The sequence below is a fragment of the Brachycentrus maculatus genome, unplaced genomic scaffold (assembly GCF_059751285.1).
Source record: "Brachycentrus maculatus isolate JH-2025_06_01 unplaced genomic scaffold, ASM5975128v1 h1tg000180l, whole genome shotgun sequence".
NCBI classification, from domain to species: Eukaryota; Metazoa; Arthropoda; class Insecta; order Trichoptera; family Brachycentridae; genus Brachycentrus; species Brachycentrus maculatus.
Genome location: NW_028280931.1, coordinates 1053043 through 1080508, shown reverse-complemented (window position 1 = coordinate 1080508; position 27466 = coordinate 1053043). Strand labels below are relative to the sequence as shown.

At 29.4% G+C, this 27466-nt stretch overlaps 1 protein-coding gene across 1 annotated transcript in view; it reads left to right on the top strand.

Annotated features, from left to right (window-relative positions):
* The first annotated feature begins 17664 nt into the window (after nt 1–17664).
* The window catches only part of chas (chascon), a 232952-nt gene continuing 223150 nt past the window's right edge, over nt 17665–27466 (top strand). Inside the window, exon 1 of the mRNA XM_088262431.1 lies at nt 17665–18084. The gene's annotated coding sequence lies outside the window, so the exon portion shown is untranslated. The remainder of the gene's footprint in view (nt 18085–27466) is intronic.

Sequence of the window (27466 nt, the reverse complement as noted above, 5' to 3'; positions counted from 1 at the left end):
GAGTATATAAAACAGGAAATGATTTATTTACAAATTATATTTATTGTATAGTATTTACAGCAAGCAGCACGTACGAGGAATCAATTAAGACCGATGTTATTATTTATTAAGACAGGCATTTTTTGTGTTCGATAATATCCGCACGCTAAGCCATGTTTTAATTGATAATTTTGACTGTCATTTTAATTGATAAGTTTGAAATACAAACGCCTTTTAACACCTCCTATAGAATTTGTAAATATATATAAGTAAATGTATTTAGTATATTAAAAGCATTGATAACTTTGTGGTATGGTAATAAAACACCAACCTCTCCTTACCATCCATTGTTTACTTTGTGTAATAACAATTTTTTTAAATACTTATTTGTGACTACCGGTTTCGGAAAATTATTCCATCATAAGGTCATTTAAATTGAAATAAAATTATTACATTAATGTAATATTATTTGAATTTTAATGACCTGATGATGAAATCATTTTCCGAAACCGGTAGTCACAAATAAGTGTTTTGAAAAAGTGGTACTACACAATGCATACAATGGATGATAAGGAGTGTTTTATATAGAAATGTATTCATCTACACCAAATTCTTTGCTTCAAATAACTATAAATATATTTTTATATGATTTGTTATAAATCGAAAGCTCACAGGCAAACAAATCGACGCTAGACTCCAAAATTGGCGTCACGTTGTGGTGTTCAGTGTTTGTAAAAACAAATATATGAGATCGATTTTCATATTGTGTATTTTTCGTACCTTCCTTCCTTATGTTGTATTTCTTAATGAGTGTAAATCAATTGTTCACGGTTCATGCGAGATTAATCAGTATATCAACAATATACCTATGTATAAAATATATAAAATAAACATATTTGTAACATTTGATTAGTAAAATACTGTTCTTTGGTAGCATTTATTAATCTCGTTTAAAACTGTTAATGGTTTTAAATTAGTTAACTTATGCTCATAAATCAATTCATAAAAAAAACTAACGTTAGGTATCGAATAACTGAAAATGTAATTTATTTTCACATTTTACGCAATTATTTACTAGAATGAACAAAGACAAAACTAACAGGATGAAGTTTGTTGAATATCCACCTTGACTCAATATTTATGTATCTACAAAGTGTATACTTGAACTCAGACAAGATAAAAATATACTTCCATAAACGGTAATAATAATATACTCGTATTCGTAAAAAGTTTACGAGTACCCAGATTTTGTAACAGTATTGAATATGGGCATAAGCTTTTGTACTCGAATGATTGTATTACCTTTTATTTTTTCATTTCGATATTTACCATCTAAAATCTAGGGGAATTAACAATAACTGCTTCATAAAGAAGAATAACCCTAAAAAATAAATTCATGCACCCTACTTATAAAAGAAAATGTTGGAATTAAACCCATTCAGGAAACCATAGCCAGTGCAGTTCTTGAAGTAATGGTGTTGCTTCAAGATGGTTGAAGCTGCTTGTCACGTACCGGAACGTGTAGAATAATGATTCGTACCCATTTATTGCTTCTAGTCATTTGACGAGTACATTTATACATTACACGTATCTAGAATTATGTGAGTAGGAAAATGATACATTAATGTATAAATGTATGTTTGCACTATATATATATATATATATATATATATATATATATATATATATATATATATATATATATATATATATATATATATATATAGATCTATATATATATATATATATATATATATATATATATATATATATATATATATATATATATATATATATATATATATATATATATATATATATATCTAGATTTTTCAGGAGAACGTTTTTAAAGTTCAAAAATATAATACAATGTATTAAAAATAAATATCAAGCCACTTATTGAAACTTTTACTGTGCAACAGATCTTTTAAGGTAAAACCTGAAGGTTTTTCTCCATTTGAAAAATATTTAGTATTTTTAAAAAAATAATTAAACGATACCTTTTCTTCAAATGCAAAAATAACACTTTCTGCTCTGTAGCGGGTAAATATTAAGTAAAAATATGCCTTTTCCTGGGATATAGTAGGTACATTTTCTGGGCATTCCGCAAACATCCACAACTAAAAATTGACGATTTTTGATTTATGACGTTCTTGAAAGTAGTGAGCGACATGTATACCGCTCTTCTTCTTTGTCCCCATTTCCATCAATGTTAGTGCCTATCATATGATAATAAATAGACTGGATATCGAAAAGGTAAAATGAAATGCAACCGATTTTTCTAAAATATGTTGGAAACTAGAAAATAGAATAAGAAGTATCTACCAAATTCTAGTAACGAGTAATTGTTGAACAGCAATGTCATCTGAATCTTTAATTACGCGAAGAAAAGGTGTTTAGTTTTGCGCTTTAGATTAAAAATAATTATACATTATATTATTTTTTTGACATCTCAACATAGATGAAGAACAATATGAAAGTCTGGGCATTTACGGGGCTAACGACCGTTACACACTCAAAATGTTGATTATATATTGAATAACAAGTGTCTCTAAATACATTATGGACAAATTTCAAATTTGTTTAATTTCACAAGCTTGTTGTTCTACTATTCTATAGCGACTGTCAAGAAGTACGCTATACTTTATGAGATGTGTCTAGTATTGTGTATATTGCTGTTACGTTTAACGGATGGCGTTGCCACTACGGTCAAAAAATATTTTTACCTATCACAGAAATACACAAACATTCGCGTATTTGAATGCAATATTGTGTCAACATTTCAAAGTAATCCGTATATAACCTAAGGAGATTTAGCATTTTGAACAAACGAACAATTACATTTTTAAATAATTGATTCGGCAGTCTCTTTGGGGTAAAATCTCTCCATTTTAAATTAAAATCTTACTTAGCAAGTGCCATTATTTCTTAAAATATATTTTCACATGTGTTTCGATGCATTCCGCATCATTTTCTTTTGCGGTGTTAGAAAATGATGCGAAATGCATCAAAACACGTGTTACAATAGATTTGAATAAATAGTGGTATGTAGTAAGTAAAACTAAATATTAAAAAAAAATTATATATATATATATATATATATATATATATATATATATATATATATATATATATATATATATATATATATATATATATATATATATTATTTTTCTCTTTCCAAGATAAGAAGTTAATGCGCTTCGTAAATAATAACTAAAAAAATAAAAGTCGTGATATACCAGGATAACATGTTCATGATAAGATGTTCATGAATTGAGGCGTGATTGGATTTATCCTGAGCACAAATACCATGATTTATTTTATGATAGTACATTATCCATAAGTGCGGAGTGTTAAAGGTAGGTATACAAAAGAATTTATGATGGTTCATCCGGTAATTAGCCGCAATAAATACATACCTATGTATGTGATGCATCGGAAACAAATCAACTTCATTTTATAATAAAGAAATCGAAAAAAACTGTTTGCTTGGGAGAAATTATATGTAGAACATTGCCTACTTGCTGCATGCTACTTGCAGGTAACGTGACCTAGACTCGTATCAAATATTTATTTTGATTTGATTTCTATCACACAAACATTGAATGCACAAAATACCATAATTGACACATTAAGTTATATATATATATATATATATATATATATATATATATATATATATATATATATATATATATATATATATATATATATATATATATATATATATATATATATATATATATATATATATATATATAGATATATAGATACGTATATATATGTACATATATACATATATATATATATATATATATATATATATATATATATATATATATATATATATATATATATATATATATATATATATATATATATATATATATACGTATTCGATTCCTGCAAATTGAAAAATAAATTCAAGAAAGACTTATTTTCAAATGGTCTAGGTATTCGTGATGTATTTTTCACAATTCCTTTCCCTATCCTTAATATCCTACCTCCAGATAAGCCTCTTAAAGTAGAGCTTTTGCAGATAATTGCTTTTAAAAAATATGGAAATATTGATGTTCAATAATAGGTAGAATGGTAGAACGTTACACAAGTGTATAAAGTGATCATTCAAACCAACTTTTGATAGGCCGTAAGTCCTGTGAATACTCACAGTTCCATTTTCTTCATCATCCATGTTGAGATATTAATATAAATAGCTCCTAAATGGACAAACCCAGATTCGTAAACAAAGGTTTGAACACACTCAAAATATTTTGAAACGATAAATATATCGATCAATTCTTTTTTGACGCCAACAGAATTTTTATATCACCCGTGATGGATATTTTGAAGTGGTCAAATTAAATGTAAATAGTATGTTTTTTTTTGACAGCTTGAATCATAGATCATCACCAGTTCCAGGTATCTTCCAGTATACTCGGTTATATTACAGGCCAGTTCAGTGGCATGACGCATCACCTGTAGGCTATTGGGTAGCCCAGTGGTTCCCAATTAGTGTTTGCTGACACCACTTCATGAAAGACCTCCAACTCGCTTACCTCTTTTTTGCAGTAATGATAAAAATATATGAAATCTGTTTTATTTAACATTTATTATCACCAAAATATGTATTACTGATTAACTTATTTTGGTCAGAGATTGCCGGGTGTACTTGTTGAAACTTCTTGTATCCCTGGGGGTAAGCGTACCACTAATTGGGAAACACCGGGTGAGCCGCTACCTTCGTATCTCACTGTACGATGAGTCGGGTGTTAGCGGAAGTGAGAAATTCATCATCCTGCTCATATTCGAGATAACTCTATTCATTAAATCCTTATTCATGTTCATATTTGAGTACTGTTTGACAGAAATTAAGTTTGTTAAACAACTAACATAACCTTAATAAACGAATACGCATTAACAAATGGGGATTATCAGTTATTTTTGCGGGTGCGATATTTCTATTTGAATGAAATATTAAACGAGAGGCAAGGCAAAACGAGTGTATGGTAATTTAAAAATTATCTTGAGAAAGACATCTCGTATATTCTTAATTTCAAAAAGACAATTGTAAAGATTTATATTATTTTCCCATATTTATTGTAACATCATCAGAATCGTAAAAATACCTTGTGAATATTCAAAACGGTATTCCAGGTTTATGAAAATACCCTTCACCTTATTTATGTGGAAAAAATCGCTTGGAAACAACAGTGATTAAGATAGTTTGAAAATTTACTCTAAACCAGTGATTCCCAAAGTGGTCTATATCGACCCCCAGGGGTCTATGACAACTTGCAAGGGGTCTATGTTTTAATTTGAATTAAAAATATAAATGTATAAAACCTAACATGTGTGGTTCAAAGTGAGTAACACTACATACACCGGCTGTCAAAAATACATTTGAAGTTAATGAATTTGATAAAAATCAATATCAGGTAAGGCAAGGGGTCTACGAGATAAAAGAGTTTGGGAACCTCTGCTCTAAACAATAGGGATATTCAAATCTTAGTACAATATATACAAATACAGGATTCAACTCCCAATGGATTGTCATTAAGTTCGTCGTCAAAAGTTTCGAAAATCGAAGTAAATATGATTTTCAATCATGAATAGGATAGTGACTTTTATTCGTTAAAAAAACGGTCACTTAAACGAACCAATTCGTAAGTCCTGTAAATGTCCAGACCTCATTTTACCCCTTTCGATAAAATGACAAAAAAAAGGTTAAGGTAATCGTTAAATGTGACTCTTTATTATAATAGTTCTTTCGATACCCAGTAGAGTAATAATAGTGAAATGGCAAGCACGTAATGTATCGTAGGTGTGATACATGAGAAGAAAATTGAGTGATGAAACAAGTATTCGATAAGAAAACGTGGCATTATGTAGTCGTCTTAGTTCAAACATGCAGATTTTTCCATTCCTCCACACTTCACACCGCAATGACGTAAGGCCACAGCGCCGCGATGGGCGCGCAACACTTGTGTTACATATATTGAACTGAAAAATGTTCGTTTATTGTTGATTGTATACTGTGTACTCTAATGGCGAACTAATTAGATTGTAATGTATGTATCGGGAGTGTGCGAGTTGTTGTGAGAGACTTGAGACAACACGCGTGGGACACATCGTCGTAAAACAAAGATTTCATCAGCCCACACTACTGCCAAAAGGAATCTAGACCTCAACTTAAAGTTAATACATAAAAGGAAATGAAACCAAAGGATTCATACCAGCAAAAACTTGTACTTGAAATTGAAATGGTTCGTTGATTACGTCATCATAAAATAATATACGATAGAAGACAAAACAAGTGTACAAAAACACAGATTTCCAAAAAAATAAATATACTTAAACAATATTTGAATGTTTCACTGTTTATTTTCTCTGAACTCCTTACCTAATGTTTATCAGTTTTAATGTGTAGCAGTCTTCAATAGATGGCTTATTTTTACTTTTCTATATGTGGTTTTAAGGACTACAGAAAAGAAAATATTATTGCATTTTTGCACCAAACCATTGTTTTTTTTTACCATTTGAGCTCTACAATTTCCACAACAAATGGTACACAGGGCACTGCATCGTACATAAGCAAAGTTATCTTAACTAACTAACCAACCATCACGCAACTTCCCCGCAGGGGTAGGCAGAGATAATAGAACGCCACACCACTCGGTCCTTGCAAACATTCTTCGCCTCTTCCACGTTCATGCATCTCCTCATACATACCCGCCGATTGTTTCAGCTCCTAACCTGACTACTTTCAAGTTTTGGCATACTTGATCGTGTCAAGTTTTTCTCTTCAACGTTATCTTGATCGTTAAATATTACATTTTAAGTAAAGGTTATCAATCTCGCGCTTCAAGTACTTTCGGGGGTAATATTAAATGAATACTACAGTGAAAAATAACATATACATCAATGATCAATGGGATCAAACATCCCCCTGTCAATTAAATCCGGGTCTTTTAGCACGGTAGCCAAATGCACTGATCACTAATCTGCGGAGGCGGATAATACATACCAATGTATTAAAAATGATATTACAGTATAGTACATATGCAAATGAAAAGAGTGTTTTGATTTATAAGAAATAAATCCTTTTAATTGTTTTGTCGTCATTTCCATTCCATTAGTCTACTCGCCTCGATTCCTTGCAGCTAGTAGCCAGTGGTAGAGCAGTGTGACCAATTACCGGGAGAAGATAATATATCTATCAGGAATAGCAGCTTTATTGCGGCGGCTTCGCTGCCGACTGATACGATTCTTTGATAAATGACAACCGAGATGTACACCTGCATTCTGGTGGAAGAGATATTACCGAAGAAGTTTACGCGGACTCCGATCTGCTTGGAGATAAGACAGATATTTCATCATCGTAGATAAGGCGTGCATTGACAAAATGAAAAGAAAACAATTTATATTATACAAAGTATACAAGCTATGTAACACGGGTATGTTAAACGTGGGCTGAGGAAATAATAATTACCTTTTTTCATTTATTTTATAAATTTTCCATGTATGTATATTATTTTAAATTTATTTTGTTCATTTATATTATAGATATTTTTTTTGTTCATTTGCTAGATGCTTTTTTTTAACAATCGTAAAATAAGTTACGCTGTTCTTCCCAATAAAGCGAACTTTGTGCTTGGAGAAGGACTTACACTCATTGTTTATTGTTTATGCTTATGAGTGATACAATAGTTTTTTTTTAGTTTTTTTTTATTATTATTATTTTATTATTTTGTGGGTGTTTTTTTTTCCGAGTCACATGTATACAAGGCAGTCAATTAAAAAAAATTAAATAACTTATTTTTTTATCTGTAGGAAGGTTTCATTAATTGATTCGGCAGTCACTTTGTGGTAAAATCTATCCATTTTTAATAAATGTTTTACTAAGTAAATACCACTATTTCTTAAAATGATTGTAGGAAGGTTGTTGAAGTATTTGGTTCCCAAAATTTGTAAAGTTTAATGTAAAGTCATTTTGGTATCTCGAAGATGAACACTGCTTTAGATTCAAGTATTTTTCACCCTTTGATAGTTGAGGAATTGCCGTTTTTTTAATGGTTTCGATTAAATTTTATATAATGTGTAATTACAATTGATTCATACTGTTTTAAATCCATCGTATAAACCAGTGACTGGGTTTAGTCGTTACCTACATTATCTAACCGGTGGGAGGCTAGACAAAAATGAGAAGGGGTTGAAAACCATGATTTTTTAAATATAATTTTTCTCACAAAATATGGTGAAAAAAGAATAAGTACGAGTGTTTCCTTAAAAAATACAGTATGGTACTGTTTGCTTAATAATTCAACGGATAATAAAGTGCCTAAATACTCATACACAAAGGCTGCCTTTATTTCATGAAAATAATAATTTTTATTTATTTTTCAAAACATATTACATACATAAGTCATATATATATATATATATATAAATATGTATATATATAAATATATATATATATATATATATATATATATATATATATATATATATATATATATATATATATATATATATATATATATATATATATATATATATATATATATATATATATATATATATATATATATATATATATATATATATATATATTTATATAATATATATATATATATATATATATATATAATATATATATATATATATATATATATATATATATATATATATATATATATATATATATATATATATATATATATATATATATATATATATATATATATATATATATATATATATATATATATATATATATATATATATATATATATATATATATATATATATATATATATATATATATATTATATTCCCGATAAGCATTTTCTATTTCTCATTTCGGGACATGGGATTAAGGTTAACCAGACTGTAATACAAATAATAAAGTAACAAAAAAGATGCTTAAAAAATAACCAAAACTAATACATGGCAAAATATAAAAACAATAAACAGGTATAATAAATATGCATTAAAAGCATATTTAATAATAAAAATGATAAAACCCTTATCCCCATCCCAATGGTGCATAGGGCACTGCTTCATATAAACGCAGTGTTACCTTGATCGTTTACACATGAAGGAAAGGTGATCAGCCCTCCGCTTCAGGTACCAGTCAAGGGTAATATTGAATAAATATTACAGTGAAAAAATCACTGATATTTATTTGACCCCCCTGGGAATCGAACCGGGACTTCCAGAACGGTAGCCGAGCGTGCTGACCATTACAGTACGGAGGCGGACAAAAGCATATTTAAAAGAAATAAATGAGAAAAACATAATGTAAGAAGCATATTTTAAATAAACTAATGAGAAAATATAAAAAAAAATGAGAAAATATAACAAATGAGAAAATATATAAAAACATAGTTAATGAATACAAAAAGTACAGTAATTTATCTGATAAGACAGACCTCATAACAATGCTTTATGAAGGCATAAAGCTGTCTTCACAGAAAATTAACTAGCTGATTTTGAAAAAGAAATGCGTATGACCGGTTGTTTTCCGCGCTGCACAATACCTTTTTCATTGAACCACACCAGGATAACTGGATAACTCGCAAGGTGTGATCGAGTTCTCCGGATTGCCTGGTTATCGAGTACCGAGTTTTCGGGATTCTACTGTATTGGTACGAAGACACCTTCAAGGAGATATTAGTCGTCAGATAAGGTGTGCGTTGAGTGGATGGTAGTTGAACGAATAGAGATGTGTACATACACCTACCGACCGGTGCGGTGTCATATAAACTGTAATCAAGTAGGGATTTGCTTTTATGATAAATAAATTCCGCTCCCGCTCAATTGTCGGCGTGAAGAGTAAATTTATGGTAGATACCTTTATATATGCTTAATTATTAGCCTGTCGATTCCGGAACTAATTTGTATCCAATTGAAGCAATGGAATACAGTCATTAGGGCGGTGGGCGTCCAGATTTAGGACCAATAAATTAAAATTACAAGTGTCTACTAGTATTAAGTATTCATATGGAGGAATGGGTACAAAGGAGCCAAACGCTTACATATTCAAATAAATTTATATAAAATATCTAACGTGCCTTTTTTAAAACAGAATATAAGTTATTGTTACAACTCGTATTATTGGTTGTAATAAAAAAATAGACGGTGGTAAAATATTATTTAATAAATTTATATTGTAAAGTTTTATAGATCTGTTTATACTTACGATGGCTGAGAGTAACGTGGATCATTAAATAAAGCACAAAAATACTATGGTGGATCTATCACATGATATAATCTTTGATTTATCAATCAATACCGTGCAATAATTGCATAATGACCCTCATCACACAGTCCATTGCGTTACTCTAGTAAAATTCTGTTTCGTAATAACGATTTAAAATCCCGATAGCGTAATTTTAATTAAGAATATGATGAGAATTATAAACAATATTTTGAACTAATTTCATCTTAAAATATCTATTGTATTATCGATTCACATAGATCATATGGTGGTCCTTACCGCAGAAATATGTCCAGAGGATAAAGGATTTAAGTGTTTTTATGCTTTATGTGTTGCGCGCTTTTGATCTTGGACCTTTTTATCAATTCAAAATTGCAAATTAAAATTCATACGGTCAAAATTTGAACATTTATACTGAATATACATCTGCAATGCATTTGATTACAACATTTTGAGTGGGTCCTAATCTCTATTATCTCCAATTATAGGAGTTATTTACATATATGAAGAATATGGAAGTCTGGGCATTTTCATCTCACCAATAGATGTCTCTAGTGAAGTTCTAGTGATTCAAGAACAATGTTTCGAAATTGGTTCATATATATATATATATATATATATATATATATATATATATATATATATATATATATATATATATATATATATATATATATATATATATATATATATATATATATATATATATATATATATATATATATATATATATATATATATATATATATATATATATATATATATATATATATATATATATATATATATATATATATATATATATATATATATATATATATATATATATATATATATATAGACTTCCATATTCTTCTTCATATTTGATGAGATGTCAAAAATAATATGCATTTATTTGTTAATCATTAATTTAATTAATTAATTTTCCATCACGCCGCTTACTCGCAAGGGTAGGCAGAGATAATAGACCGCCACAACACTCTGTCTTTGCAAACATTCTGACTCTAATACATATCCGTCGATTATTCTGACTCCTGATCTGTCCACTTTCAAGAATTTCAAGTATTTGATCATGCCAATGTTACTAGATTACTTAGGTACGCTAAGATGGCAGGTGTCCTCGTCAATATCTATATTCAATCACTTGATTGATAATGGCGACGAAGGAGTAAATAAAATGGCAGCTCGTCCATTGTTCTTGAATTAATTAATCGATTGGAATGTTGAACACTTCATTAATATTACAGTGCGTTGGTGTCTTCCAGTCAGATCACCTCCATTTGTCCTATCAAGTGTATGCATCTCCGTCGTCTGTAATTTCAGACTTTTATCATATCTATCGTAGTGAGTAGTGATGAAGATTCTAATATGCATTCTTAGTAATATGACTTATTCGAATCATTTTTCTTTTTCGTTGCTTAACTACAAATAGCCGTGGGGATAAAGATGAATGAAGTACCCACGTGAACCTTTTCCCAACAATTTACATAGTTATTACATATGATTGTACTTCATAGATTTTTCATGACATAATTAATGTATGATGATAGCAGATCGTGAAAGCGGGCCAAAAAGTTTGACATGTATGGTTAAATTAAAAATAACAACATGACGCCATCATTAGAGTTACAGATAAATATTTTTTAATGAAATCAACAAAAGAAATAAAACGTATTGTAAAGAATACAATGTATTTAAGATGCTTAAAGTTATTTTTATTTAATGTTACTCTCATTGGAAATATAGTATGTATATTTTTGTGATTTATTATATCGGAAAATTCACTTAAAAATGTAAAAATTAATCGTCATCAGATTTTTTTCTATTACGTAACAGGATACATTTATCTGTACGAATAATATATATATATATATATATATATATATATATATATATATATATATATATATATATATATATATATATATATATATATATATATATATATATATATATATATATATATATATATATATATATATATATATACATAAATATATATATATATATATATATATATATATATATATATATATATATATATATATATATATATATATATATATATATATTTATATATAAATAAACTTATATAAATATTATTCTTTTGTTTTAACAAATCTACATAATTCGTTGTATTTTTATCGGAAATAGTATGGGCATTTATTCTGAAAAAAGGTTTATCCTGCCGAAAACTCAGTCTCAGAGTGGGTTCGAACCCAGAGTCCACCCCACTTCAACTTCATCAAGGAATCACAACTCAACCATAGAACTGATTGAATTTAGATTATTCATAATATAAAACAGATTACGATTTATAATTCTACGGAATTTATTTATATTCTAGGAATAGCTGTTTCACCTTCAGTTGAGATTATCAAAACGTATGTAAAATGGACGTGTATAAATTCAAATTATCAGTATAAATAAAATAGTATTAAGTTGATATTAGTAATTAATGTGACACGTTTCGTGACGTGTTTCGGTGCACTATACGAAGACTATTATAAAACACATTTTCTTACACGGGTTTATTTTTCTGAGATGACCTCAGATGTTGCCACTAAATTCACTATTTACTAAATTATAGAAAAGAACGTGACCAGAAATTAGAATTTTCTATGCATCGTTTAAAAAGCGTGCATCGTGGGTTAGGAATCCTGGATATACTTTTATCACCTATCCGATTTGTCAATTGGCAGTTATTATTATTATATAGCGACGATACACATTACTTTGTGATAAACCAATCAATCTATAAAAGGAAATACCTCTTTCGTCCATTAAATTGTCATTTTTAAATAGTTTGAATATTGAAGTCAAGGAGACACCGCATGAATAAATGTCCCAAAAGATTGTGTCACAGCGGCCGCGGCCTTTGGAGGTCCAATTTACCAACAATAACCATCTTTAGTTCCGAATATCGAGTAGGCTTCACTCCCACTATGACAGTTAAAACACAATAAAATTTGCCTTTTGCATCCGAGGAAAAATACATATTCTTTCCTAATATTTATTCAATGAAATGAAAGAAATAAATTGAGCAAGGTATAATATTATGTAAATATTATATGACGAGAATGCCGACTGATGTGGATGACTTAAGGAAAAAATAGTTAACAAAATAATATAGTTTCAATTTCTAGTTAACATCTCAAATCGTGAAAAACAAGACAATTTTCGCAGTAATTAACGTGATATACAGCCATTATTTGTTTATTCAAATCGTTATTAAATCTTAATTAAGAAATAAAATACTTATGTGTATAGGTATTGGTCTTAAAATTGCGTTTTTTAATGATTGAAATTGACAGTTGACATTTTTTATATTATCAATATATTGACTTTTTTATTTTTAATGTCATGTGGTAGTTCTTTACGGTGGTATGGACATATGGAGAGAATGGATAACGAGAGAATGACTAAGAAAATATATGTGGCGAATGTGAGAGGAAAAACAGAACGAGGACGACCGAAAAAGACTTGGCACGATCAGATCAATCAGAACCTAAAATCGGTGTCAAAAGTCTGCGTAATCGGAGGGCATGTATGAATAGATGTATGGATGTGAAGGACGCGAGAAGTGTATGTCAGGAAAGAAGAGTGTGGCGTTCCATACTTTCTGGCTATCCCTGCGGGGAAACGGTGTGATGGTAGTAGTAGTAGTAGTATATCATGTGATTTATAGAACTGTTGTTGAAGTACTCTAGATAGGAGAAGATTAATTATTTGATGTTATTTTTCACTATCTATTGGTCATTGTTTGGGAAAGATCCGCTTCCACTATCATCTTTATTTTACGTTATTGGGCTTAAGCACTGTCTACCCAAAAATTTGACCAATAATGATATTTGATATTCAACGTATTTATATATGTATAATACCTAGCTATAAACTATAAATACTAAGTAATTGTTTTTAATATCAAAGAATATTTGATCCTTAAAATCATAATTTATCCTTTATTTAAAAAATCATGAATTTATTAAATTCTATATTGCAAGTGTAGACATCGATACCAATTGAGTATTTTTTTCGCTATAATTTATTTATGACCGTCCATTTTGGTAAATTTGTGTCGGTCTTTAAACTATTAGATTTATCTTTTATTGAATGAATAATTGAAAATGCCATAAAGCACTTTTATTTTCGATTAGTGGCCGTACTGCTCGTAGCTACGCGCCAAGGCTATTATCAAAATTATTACACATCAATGGTCATAATCAATATATAATTGAATTTGGTTTACTAGAAGTTATTATTGTTAGACAAAGAGGAATTATCAAAAAAGGATTAAGGATAAATAGATTTAAAAAATGTTTTTCACACCCGAAGGTCCCGTTTCGAGTCAACGAACAGAAAGTTACTTATTTCTGAGATACAATTATTTCGTATAGCTGTGATCATTTCCTCAATTGATAATTTGTTCAACGTAAAATTTTAAGCGTTATATACATTTCTTTATTCGTAGATAAATTTGTAAAAAATACTACCTACTCGTCTAGGATATGGAGACCACAAACTATCTCCAGGCTCTTCTGTTATTTGCTCGATCCCTTGTATCCTCTCAAGTCAGGTCTGAGTCCCAAAATTCGGTCGAAAAATACCGATGGATAGTCATCAGTGGATTTTTTAAAAATAAAAAAATTAATTTGTAATAATACTGACAGAAAAAATTTCCCTAAATTTTAAGTAAATTACACAAAGTGAAAGATAAATCATAAGAATAGTGTTAATTCGCCATGATTTTAATGTATTTTTTTTTACAAATTATAATTCACTAGCAATATTAAAATGAGTTTGACAATGAAAATAATTAATATTTTAATTTTGAAAACACATAAATTAAAAAAATCTTAACATTCAATACTATATATTCTTAGATCTGTTAGATATTTCAAGGTTAATAAAATATAATAATAATAATAATAAAACCATTATCCGCACCCCAATGGTGCATAGGGCACTGCGTCATATAAACGCAGTGTTATCTTGATGGTTTACACATGAAGGAAAGGTGATCAGCCCTCCGCTTCAGGTACCAGTCCAGGGTAATATTGAATAAATATGACAGTGAAAAAATCACTTATATTTATTTTACCCCCTTGGGAATCGAACCCGGGACCTCCAGAACGGTAGCCGAGCGTGCTGACCATTACACTACGGAGGCGGACATAAAGGTTTTATTTTGAGTTATCTTAAATAAATTAGTAAATTTATCGTTCTACTATGTTCGAGTCATGGTCAACAAAATGTTAAATATCGTAGTCATACAGGAGAAAGTGACCAAGTGCATTGTTTTTCAAAAACGTGATCCTTGACTATTTGATATCTTACTAGCTAAATATTGCCCTGAAAAAATCTTTTGAGGATTTTAAACTTGGAAGTATAATATATTGATTAGTTAAAAATGACTAACTGCATTGGTGTTTATTTTCTTGCCAAGCAAAAGTGACCTAAATGGCCCTCCTGAGCATTTTACGTTTTGGTAGTTGGTCACTTTCTCCTGTACGACTACGATATGTATTAAAATATTGCGACGTGAACCATATCATTATAAATAATTTACTTGTTTGTTTACTATTCGAGAGTCAAGTGGTATAATTACAAATTAATTTGTACATAAAGAAAAAGCATATGGTAAAATCTACATACGTTAGTGGAAAAATTATCATACTAAGATGATGAATACAAAAACGCATCACGATCTTGCAACAATCAAACAATGTGATATTTCAAACAATAACCATATTTTTCATTATCAGTAGTGTTTTCATAACCTAGTTATATAAGTTGAACATGCATATCGGTGGACTTATTGATATTAAGCAATATCTTTTAACCCACCAAAAAAAACGGCTAAACGTAGTCAAAGTATATATTATTTTGTATATGAAAAGTATTGATTACTTTATGGTATGGTAATAAAACACTCTCCTTACCATCCATTGTTTTATTTGTGTAATAACACTTTTTTTAAACACTTATTTGTAGTCACAAATAAGTGTTTAAAAATAGTGGTATTACACAATGTAAACAATGGATGGTAAGTGGAGTGTTTTTATTTTATTTTTAAGTATATGTATTTTTAACAATTATTTTAAACAAGTGGAGAGATAGTGTCTTTATATGTACTTGTAAAAAAACCCTGTGTTTATTTAAGAATTACTGAAAACATTAACTCTTTTGTATTAAAAGTGAGTTTGGTGGATGTGCAGATCTTTATAAAAGAAACTAAAAACGCATTTCTTTGATAAATTATTTCCACAATCTTCTTTTCCCCAATTCAATCATAGTAAAGTCCCCCTGAAGTAGTAATTTACGAAAATGGCGCTGTATAAATTATCAAAAATTATTATTATAATGGAAGATGAGAAAAAATTAGGTATTTACAGAATAAATATAACTACCATATTGTATATCGATTATTCGTTCAACAGATAAGACCAATGAAGGCACGGGGTTTAGGATCATATAAGAAGGTGAGGAGAATTATATATTTTTTTTCATATTTTAAATGCTGTTTTACCTTTACTGTCGTTTAGCCACTTAAGCTCAGTAACTAACTAACTAACAAACCATCACACCGCTTCCCCGCAGAAGTAGACAGAGAGAATCGAACGCCACACCACTCTGTCTTTGCAAACATTATTCGCCTCTTCTACATTCATGCATCTCCTTATACATACCCGGCGATTATTGCGACTCCTGACCCGGCCATTTTTAAGTATTTGAGATACCTGATTGTGCCTAGTTTTCATCGATCTGGCCTAGTAAGCGTATGTTAAAAGGTATTTAGGAGAGACAGCCAATGATCTCGAAAAACAAATAAAATATAGCGATGATATTGAATTAATATTAATGGTACCTACTGCATTTTAGTCGTTGCACTGCAATATGCAGGTATGTGCAAGTAATTAGACTAATTTATAGGTAAATAAATGACGCGGAATACATCAAAACACGTGTCACAATAGATTTTAGGAATATACGTATTTAATAAATAAAACTTATTTACTTAGTTGATACCTATAAATTATTATTATTCTAAGTAAAATTATGAATGTAAAATGGTAAATGTTAAGAAATATGGTATTTACTATGTAAAATTTTAAAATAATTTATAGGTACGATTTACATATCTTGCAGCCATTTGTTATTTGGAGCAGTCGTTTCTCGATGGAAGATACTTTTAATAATGAAAATTCAAAATATACATTTCTAGTTTTACGAGTCGAAAGCCTCGCGGGCGTAGGCACACATACAAGGCCGCCGTAATAGACTCGCTAATTTCCACAGCAGAAACGCTCGTTTATCAAAAGTCGCGGATAATCTCGCCTATGCAGGATCGAGTTTTGGCCACAGGTACCCACGCTTCTAGATCGAATATCGAACGGATCGACTTTGTTTTGAATCCAATCCGAAAACCGGGTGGGCGGGAATCGGTCCAGGCCGTGCGCAGTGCGCCGTTTCCTTGGCGGGCGGCGCGGCGCGCAGGTAGCGGCGTTCCTTTACCGATTTTGGCCGCATCTGTCAGGCGCGTTCTCGTTCTTCGCTAGTGATAATCGAACCTCCGATCCGGCGCGCGCTTCTGCGCACTTCGATCTGTAGCTCTATCGCGCACGTCAGTTTCCAACAGTTTTCCTCGTAATTCGCAACAATAACAAAAGGAAGTCGAACACGCTTGTGTGTCTTTGACGTAAATAAACAAGACGAGTGCACAAATAATAAATAAAAAAACTTAAAAAACGTTACATCAAGTGAATAGTTTTTAAATTGTTTCAAGTGCTTTGTGAAAATTTTGTTTGTTTTTTTTTCAGTTTTGTGCATAGTTTTGTGAAATAATAAAGTTGCTGTCTTCTTCTTTTATCAAACTGTTCATGGTAAGTAGATAACAATAAATTATGTCTTGTACCTGTATACATGTACCTATAAATAAAAATAGATCGATATATACATATATATATATATATATATATATATATATATATATATATACACACACATATATATATATATATATATATATATATATATATAATATATATATATATATATATATATATATATATATATATATATATATATATAATATATATATATATATATATATATATATATATATATATATATATATATATATATATATATATATACATATTGAGGTATTTTACGTAAATTGCACTTCATATATTATCCAAAATGTTATTATTATCATTATTATTATCTACCTACGTAATAACTCGACATATATTGAAAAACGTATTTACGTATGTAAGATAGATTGATACACAAGTAAAGTAGGTATTTTATTATAATATTATGTAAATATCCTTGTGAATGGATTTATTTAATTCAACACCTAATTAATATTTATAATATGTAACAATTATTAAAATGAAGCAATCGCACCCAGGTATATATATTATATTATTAATAAACCATGTAGTTTTTTAATGATAAATTCTTCATATTTTGCCTGTAATTCACAATTTGTTACCAATACGTATTGTAATATAAGTACGATTATTTTTAAATACTTAAAACGCCATTCAAATAAATATTTGTTCAATGTAATTTGTCTCCATAGTGTAGTGGTTGGGACGTGATATTTTTATGATTATGTTCTGAGTTTAATAAGGCAGGTTTACGATGTGCAAGTAAAACGATAACAGGGTATACAACTTTGCAGTCATGAACTTTTCAGTATTATTAAAATATAATTAATTTATGAACGTATAATATACAGGGTGTATTGCAGATGAGTAGGCAGAATAATACAAAGCTCTGTGTGATTAATCACAGGACTAAGATTTTATTTTAGAAAATCTGGATTTAATAATTATGTAGGTACCTACACACAAACACACAAACACACACACACACACACACACACACACACAAACACACACACACACACACATATATATATATATATATATATATATATATATATATATATATATATATATATATATAAAATACTTAAATATGTTGATATGCAAGAATTTCTTCTATCATTGCTATTTTTAGTGAATCCTTATATTCTGTTGATAGAGTTATACCTTATAACAATACATATATATGTATACGTACATAATGACATATAGGTCTATTCTATAAATGTTATCAACCATTATTTTTAACACATCAAAAAACGCAACCATGAAATATCTTTCAAGTTGATGCAAACTAAAACAATTTTAGTTGCGCTTAACCTTTCCAAACAGACTGAGCTCTTGTTTTTGGAGCGGGACTTTTTTCTTCTATGTCAATGGTATTTCTGAATACTGGTAATAGAATGAATACTTGTTAACTTAATTCTATAGATTTGAGTTAAATCATGGAAAATAAGTTTATTTAGTATGTGCAAACATCCCATATTTATTTACATGCATAATTATTTTGATTGTGTCATGAAGTCGAAGTAGTGATGACACCATACTTACCGTTTATTTCATAAATCTTCACGAATACGTAAGTATTACAGAAACCGGTTGGCCGTATCGATGGCCAACGCATCTACCTATAAACTTTATCATATTATTATTGGTTTATAATCTTCATAATCGTGAAACTCATACCGATATATGTACGGACATATCGCTCACTCCTTTCAAGAACGTCATAAATCAAAAAACTTGATTTTTCAGGAGAACGTTTTCAAAGTTTAAAAATAAATAACAATGTATTAAAAATAAATATCAAGCCACTATTAAACTTTTTACTGTGCAACAGATCTTTTTAGGTAAAACCTGAAGGTTTTTTCTCCATTTGAAAAATATTAAGTTTTTAAAAAAAAATTAATTAAACAATACCTTTTCTTCAAAATGCAAAAACAACACTTTCTGCCCTGTAGCGGGTAAATATTAAGTTAAAAATATACCGCTTTTGCTGGGATATAGTACATTTTCTGGGCATTCCGAAAATAGGCACAACTGAAAATTGTCGATTTTTGATTTATGACGTTCTTGAGAGGAGTGAGCGATACATTATGTACGCATAATATTTTGCGGACTACACGATCTAAAGGATTATTTCAAATCAAGTTTCATAAAAAGGATCATTTCCCATCCAATTTGTTACGTAAATGTGATAAAATGAAGTGATTTATAAAAAAAAATAAAATAAGGGAATAATTTATGAATAAAAATGCTAGATTGTACTGGTGTAGATACTTACTTGGTGTAGTGACTTAATGATAATTGTTAAGGATTATATTAAAATTTTCTGAACTCCTATTTAAAGTAAAAATACAATGATTGTACTGAGATAGCTTTTGATCAAATAGAGGAAAAACCTTAAAAAGGTAAAAAATATGGAAAATAAAAACCGTTCAGCACTAGCGAAAATGTCATATCTATTATAATCAGCAACAATGCATACTTACATATTTAAAAAATTAATGCAATATGGATGTTCAACAATGGTCAGAAAGGTGAACAGTGAACAATTGTATAAAGTAATCACTTGAGTCAGCCCAGTGCCAGGTCGTAAGCCTTGGAATGCACAGACTTTCATATTTTTACGTATGAAAACTAATCATTCATCTCAAGTTGAGACACTTATTAATAAATATATATAAAATAAAAACCACCTAATATTACGTACTACACTGTATCCTTCATTTGTATAAGCGTACATATTCTTGTAATTTTATATTAAGTGTTGTGTTTTTAACTAAAAAGTAAATGAGTACTTTGTTAAATTTATTTGATGACGTTTGAAACTTGGCGCGTAGTATGAATAAAAAATCTGTATGCAGGTCTGACGTTGCGTGTCTATAGATATGTGAAGATCGAGTCCGAAATATATTAACGACTTCAGACGGACGAGCTCAGGAGAACAGAACAGGTAGAGGCAGGCATTAGTGACCTTGACCAAATGGCCCCTACCACAAATGACCCCTCAGAGGACACCTGAGATCTCAATTTTCATTACAATTTTATACGGCTTGTACGGTATGCAAAAAATAATGTAAGCAACATTTTACGACTGTTGGTCACATTAATGTCAACATTTTATCGTCCCATTAATGTGTTGTATAATGTAAAGATAGAAAAGTTAGGAGTACATTTTATGAGAATTCTTGTGAATTTATCCGTGGATTCCATCGTCTTCCGACAGTGAGAAATATAAAATATGTATTAAATGATTCTGTACTTTTACGTAAATTTACAGAAAAAAAATTAAATGCTATATTACACAACGAAACTTTACATTTTAGATATACACACTCACACACATACATATTTTTGTTTAAACCCTTACCCCACCCCAATGGTGCATAGGGCACTGTTTCATATAAACGCAGTGTTATCTCGATCGTTTACACATGAAGGAAAGGTGATAAGCCCTCCACTTCAGGTACCAGTCCAGTGTAATATTAAATAAATACAATAGTGAAAAAATCACTTATATTTATTAAACCCCCCTGGGAATCGAACCCGGGACCTCCAGAAGGTAGCCGAGCATGCTAACCAATACGGAGGCGGACAACACATACATATACATACCTTCATATATATATACATATATATATATATATACATATATATATATATATATATATATATATATATATATATATATATATATATATATATATATATATATATATATATATATATATATATATATATATATATATATATATATATATATATATATATATATATATATATATATATATATATATATATATATATATATATATATATATATATATATATATATATATATATACTCGTATGTATAAGTTGTTTTGTACTGACATTTCTGGGTGGAATTTCATTGTATATAATAAAACAACAACTACAATATACTATATACTCGTCATTTTATTATACCGTCACACTTTTGGCTAACGTGATTTTTTTGCATTCATTGAGGCAACTTGAATACTTTATTATCGGCCAAAATTTAGGGACAGGTCTCCAGATTTATGACATGGTCTACTATGACGATAATTTGAATACTGGGTGAAGCGAAGTGGTGTCTGTTTATCGGTAGCCATACATTTGAACCGGTAGCCATACATCTTGGTAGGCAGATAGATTGAGGGACATACAAACATTCATTTTTTCTTCAAGTATTGCTTTAATAAATAATTTTATAATAAGTAAACATGTTCGGACTTTTTATGTTTACTGTATAGCAGTAAATTATTTCAAAATATGTTTAATCCATACGATGATGGACTATGAAATATTTAATACTTGGCTTTGCTTATGATTTTAAATATTTATGAAATATTCATGTATAGCTACGTTATATATGAGTATTTATCATCGATTCTCAAATTTGAATAATTAATTATTTATTTTTAAAAATATTTTGCTTAAATTGTGCACAATTTAAGTTTTATAACAGTCAGTAAGATTATTTAAATGAATTTGAAGTAGGTAAAACAAGAGCTTCAATTTTCACACGGGAATCCAAATTTCGGCTGTAAACAAAATCTTTTAATTATAAACGCCTAATAACAGTTATTTCAGAAACAAAAGAAATCATAAAACTAAGTTTCTAAACAACTCAAATATATCTTCCCATTCTTATACACAATTTTACGCAAACTTTATTTCCAGCTCTCGTCCAATGAAAGTGTTGATTATGAACAATTAGGTTTAAAGGCAATCATTGTTTCGTATGTATGTTTATCTAGAATATTGAAAAATTTCTTTCGTCTATAAATCAGCGGCTCCCAAACATTAACCCATCTCTCCTTTGTATCTAAAACTTTTTTTAATTGATGTGTGCTCTGTAGTATAGCCAATGGTTATGTTTCTGCTTTTTTTAAAAAAAAAATATTAATAATATTAGTATATAACCACTCACCGAGATTTTTATGTCTACCGGTTTCGAGACGTACCCGTCTCTTCGTCAGAACAATCACTACCACAGCATGCAAACTAATACCACCCTTCACCACCATAGCACCATTTACACATTCAAAACTACACAAAATGTCTAACACATGCGATTCTTGGTCGACCCGAAGACCAACATGCACTATAGGTTTCAGCACAGACATGCGTTACGAGCCAAGGTTAAAACATGCACTATGGTTATGTTTAGTTTATACTTTCTTTTGAGTTCTATACCAATGATAACTTTTATCGTCAAGAATCAGGCAGAAATTATTAAAAAGTTAGATATATCTTTGTTTAGTGATGGTAAAAGCTCAGGTTAACTTTGATGGATTTGCAGCAAACTTGCGAACAAGTTCTCGAAACGAAACTCGTTTATATCTAGAGAACTTACCGGAGTGTAATTCTAAAACAAACCGAGAGATTTAATTGAACCGATAAGTACAAGACACTAAATAAAGTTGCTATGTAGGTAATTGTGCAGACTGGTGGCCAAATATGGCCACGGTTTCATTTCAAGTTTTAAATTATTTCACATACCCGGGATCCATGACATACAACCACTATTCTACCGTCTCAAAGTGATTGAAATGAATCTCTGTTGAGAAAATATCACCAATAAACTATTTTGAAGTATAATCTGAAAAGAGAAAAGTGAGTCATTTTTTACGACGTAAGTTAAGCTGGGGATTTCAGAATTCCTACTTACTAATAAACGTAGTATCTAAGTCATCAATATTACATAATGACGTATTAAGTAACTGAAATTAAGAAGCAAAATAAACATTGGAAAATATTTAGAATTCAATTTAAACGATTATCAATCATTTCCGCGTGTTTGAATAATTTTTTGAATAAAATAATATAAATGCTTCATCTTCATAAACAAATAGTAAGTAAATTCTCAATAAACCCCTTATTTAAACGGTTGCGTTGTAAAATAAGTCATCAGCTAGACTATAATAATATTATAACGGATAATCCATGGATTGGAAGTGTCTGTAGGTTGAATAATTTTGAGGTGATATTAGGTGATAATATTGTCAATAATATTGCAAACAATAAAATTCTAAAATTATCACATGGAAATATTTGATGAGATATCAATTGTATTTCTTTTTAAACTGCGAATTTGATCTGCAAAATTTATATCAAGGATTAATAATAGATGTAGGAAATAGGGCAAAGCGTATAATTAAAAATAATTGTAAAATACTCGTCTAATTGTAGTGCGCTGGGCCATTGACTCTATTCGACAAGTATTAAAGGTTTAATTTTAAAAATAACCACTGTTATGCCAGTTGCCTATAAACTATAATTGATATAAAATCGCATTGATATCGCATGTATTTTAAATTTTTATAAAGCAAAATCTCATTTATTTCCTTTGATATTGGCCAAGAATCGAAAGAGGGTAAATGACTAGCAATCATTGTGACCAAGAACTCAACAAACTGTCATATTTTGAATGAACAGAAGCATAGAGAAAGTGAAGAACTCAAAGAGTATTACAAATTTCTACTTATCGTTGTTCAAAATTTCAATATTTCAATTATTTTAAAATTCAACTTTCGGCCTTTAGCTAATGGGTCTTATTTATTTGCAAAAATGACGATATATGGATGATACAAGAGGGATAAGAATTCGTTTAATATCTCTTGTCGTATAGACTTTTCTTTAAAATGGTCAACTTTTAGCAGTCTTCAGAATACACCCATATGTCTGTTATTTTAATATCCAGAATGTTCAAACAGGAATTCAACGCATGGATAAGACGCATAAATCGGAGTCTAAATTAATATCATTCATTTAATATTTGTTCCTCTGTAGCATGGTTATTTGTGTATCAAATATATCGGTAGCTGTGAAGTAAAAACACAACCACTTCACTCTACTTTGAAATATTTCAGATAATTACAGATAACAGGGCAATAAAGTTATATTAATATCTCGATTAAATACCTAACATGGCTAACTGGCACAAAACAGTGACCGCACTTAGTATCTAATGGCAAGTCATTTATACATAAAAAATGTAGAAACTTAAAAAAATAGGACGATATTCAGGAGTCAATAAAAAGGATAAATATTCCGATATTTATAAAAGCTGGTAAAAAAATTTAAATTTTTTTTCCGACCTCTTATATATTTTTTTCCTTTCCGGTAATGGGAATTCACTATTTCTGTAGTTTGAATATACTGGAATTTCAAAATAAATTTACTGGATTTTCCTCATGCATAAACTGGTACCTAATTGCTTTTATTTCAATACATGTCTAATAGAAGGTCAACATTTTCAAAAGAACTTAAAAACTTAGTCACTTGAATATTTACGTACCTAGAAAATTCTTTAAAAATTATGATATAAAAATGAGGTTTAGTTGCTTTTCCACAAAATTTCGAATTCAAAGAAATTTTCTAAATTCACACCGGATCAAGTACCTGGATGTTGTAAGTAGAGGTATTTTTGTGAACGATTCTCGATTTGTTTGCATCCTAACGATAAGTGTTGTAAAGGGAACTGAAATATATTAATGATTTTTTTTTAAATATGTCCAAACCTTTGTTCACAAATCTGGGCTTCGAAAAACTTGGCGCCATGTAAAATGGCGCAGTATGAAATGTTCAAAATATAATAGATTACATGGTTTAAAAAAATTATTCAAAAGTATCTCTTGGAAATTTTATGCCTTTGAAATTGTTAGGATTATTTTGATGTTACGGGCCTGGTTTCATACGAATATATACAAAATAAGTGACACATGGTTCTGCAATACATTTCAATAATTGTAGGGAGGTAGGTACATATTTGTGCCAAAAATGATTGGCGAGTGGGCGGTTTTATGACTAAGCTTTTTATTCATCGGATGTAATGAAATAATTCTAACAACAGAAAAAAGTAGGCACTGTTTTGTTGTTATTAATCTATGATAAATTCTGCGGTTCATTGTACCATATCCATGATCCATGATTTGGAAATGAGCACCATATTTTATAAAAAAAAAGAAAAATAATGTGTGTGTATATTATAGGTGTCTTAACTAAGATTAAAATCTATCGTTTTTAAAGATCGATGCTTCATCTCAGGTTGAAACACCTACAATAAATGTTGATATATCATCCGTAGGGTGAAAAATACAGTCAATGATAAAAAAACAGAGATTAAGAAAAAAAAGGTTGTTTTTAACAATGGCTTTTTCTAGTTAGGTCATTTTAAACTGGTTAAGAGGTAGATAAAAATGAAAATGTTTGATAACGACTTGTCATTTAAAACATTTTTGATAAATTCCAGTATTATAACTGTGATCATAATTTTTAGATTTAAGCTTAGACCTCTATTTATCTCGATAACCATTCGAAATCTTTTACAGTTATGAAACTGTCAACAAAACTAATCGGATCACTGTACAGATATGATAAATATAAATGTAATTTTTAATTTACAACATTTTGAGTGTGTCCAAATACTTGTTCACAAAATCTGGATTATCTCCAATTACAGGAGTTATTTTCATATAATTTTTTGACATCTCATCAAAGATGAAGAAGAATATGGAAGTCTGGGCATTTACGGGGCTGACGACCGTCATAGGCTGGTTTAAGTGATCACTTTACACACGTGTAACATTCACCAGGGTTCTAGTGATTCAAGAACAAGGTTTCTAAATTGGTTCATATACATAGAGCTTCCAAGAATTTGAGTAGTGTGGTTGTCAATAATGGGTAGAATTGGTGAATGTTACACGTGTGTAAAGTGATCACTTAAACCAGCCTATGACGGTCGTCAGCCCCGTAAATGCCCAGACTTCCATATTCTTCTTCATCTTTGATGAGATGTCAAAAAATTATATGTAACTTTTAATACTGTTTCCCACACTGCTTAGGTATATGTATAATTCCGTAAAATATTTTTATTTTAATTAATAATTTACAAACTCTAGATTTAACCCCCGAGGGTCTTAACATATATATAGATATATTTTGTATATTACAAGCATTGTAAACTTTGTAGTATGGCAATATGTATAGTATATCCAGATAAATTAAATCTCACAATTGAGGCAAACCATATTTTTAGAAGAAGGTAATATTATTAATTGAAGAAGGTAATATTAACAATATTAAATTCTGGCTTAAGCGCTTTCCGAAAAAAAAAATCTCACTGGTTCTGGACCAATGAGAATGATATCACAAAGTTCTCTAAAGATGGCAGTTCGAATTGAGATATAAAAGCCATTGTTAAAATTCTCCACATATACAACTTCTGAGAATTTAGACCAAATGGATTTTCAGTAATGGGCAGAATGGTAAATGTAACATAGTGATTAGGTCCACATTCCCTTCGTCTAAAAAGATGTTTTGTCTCTGTTAGACATCTTATGTCTTTATCAATTAT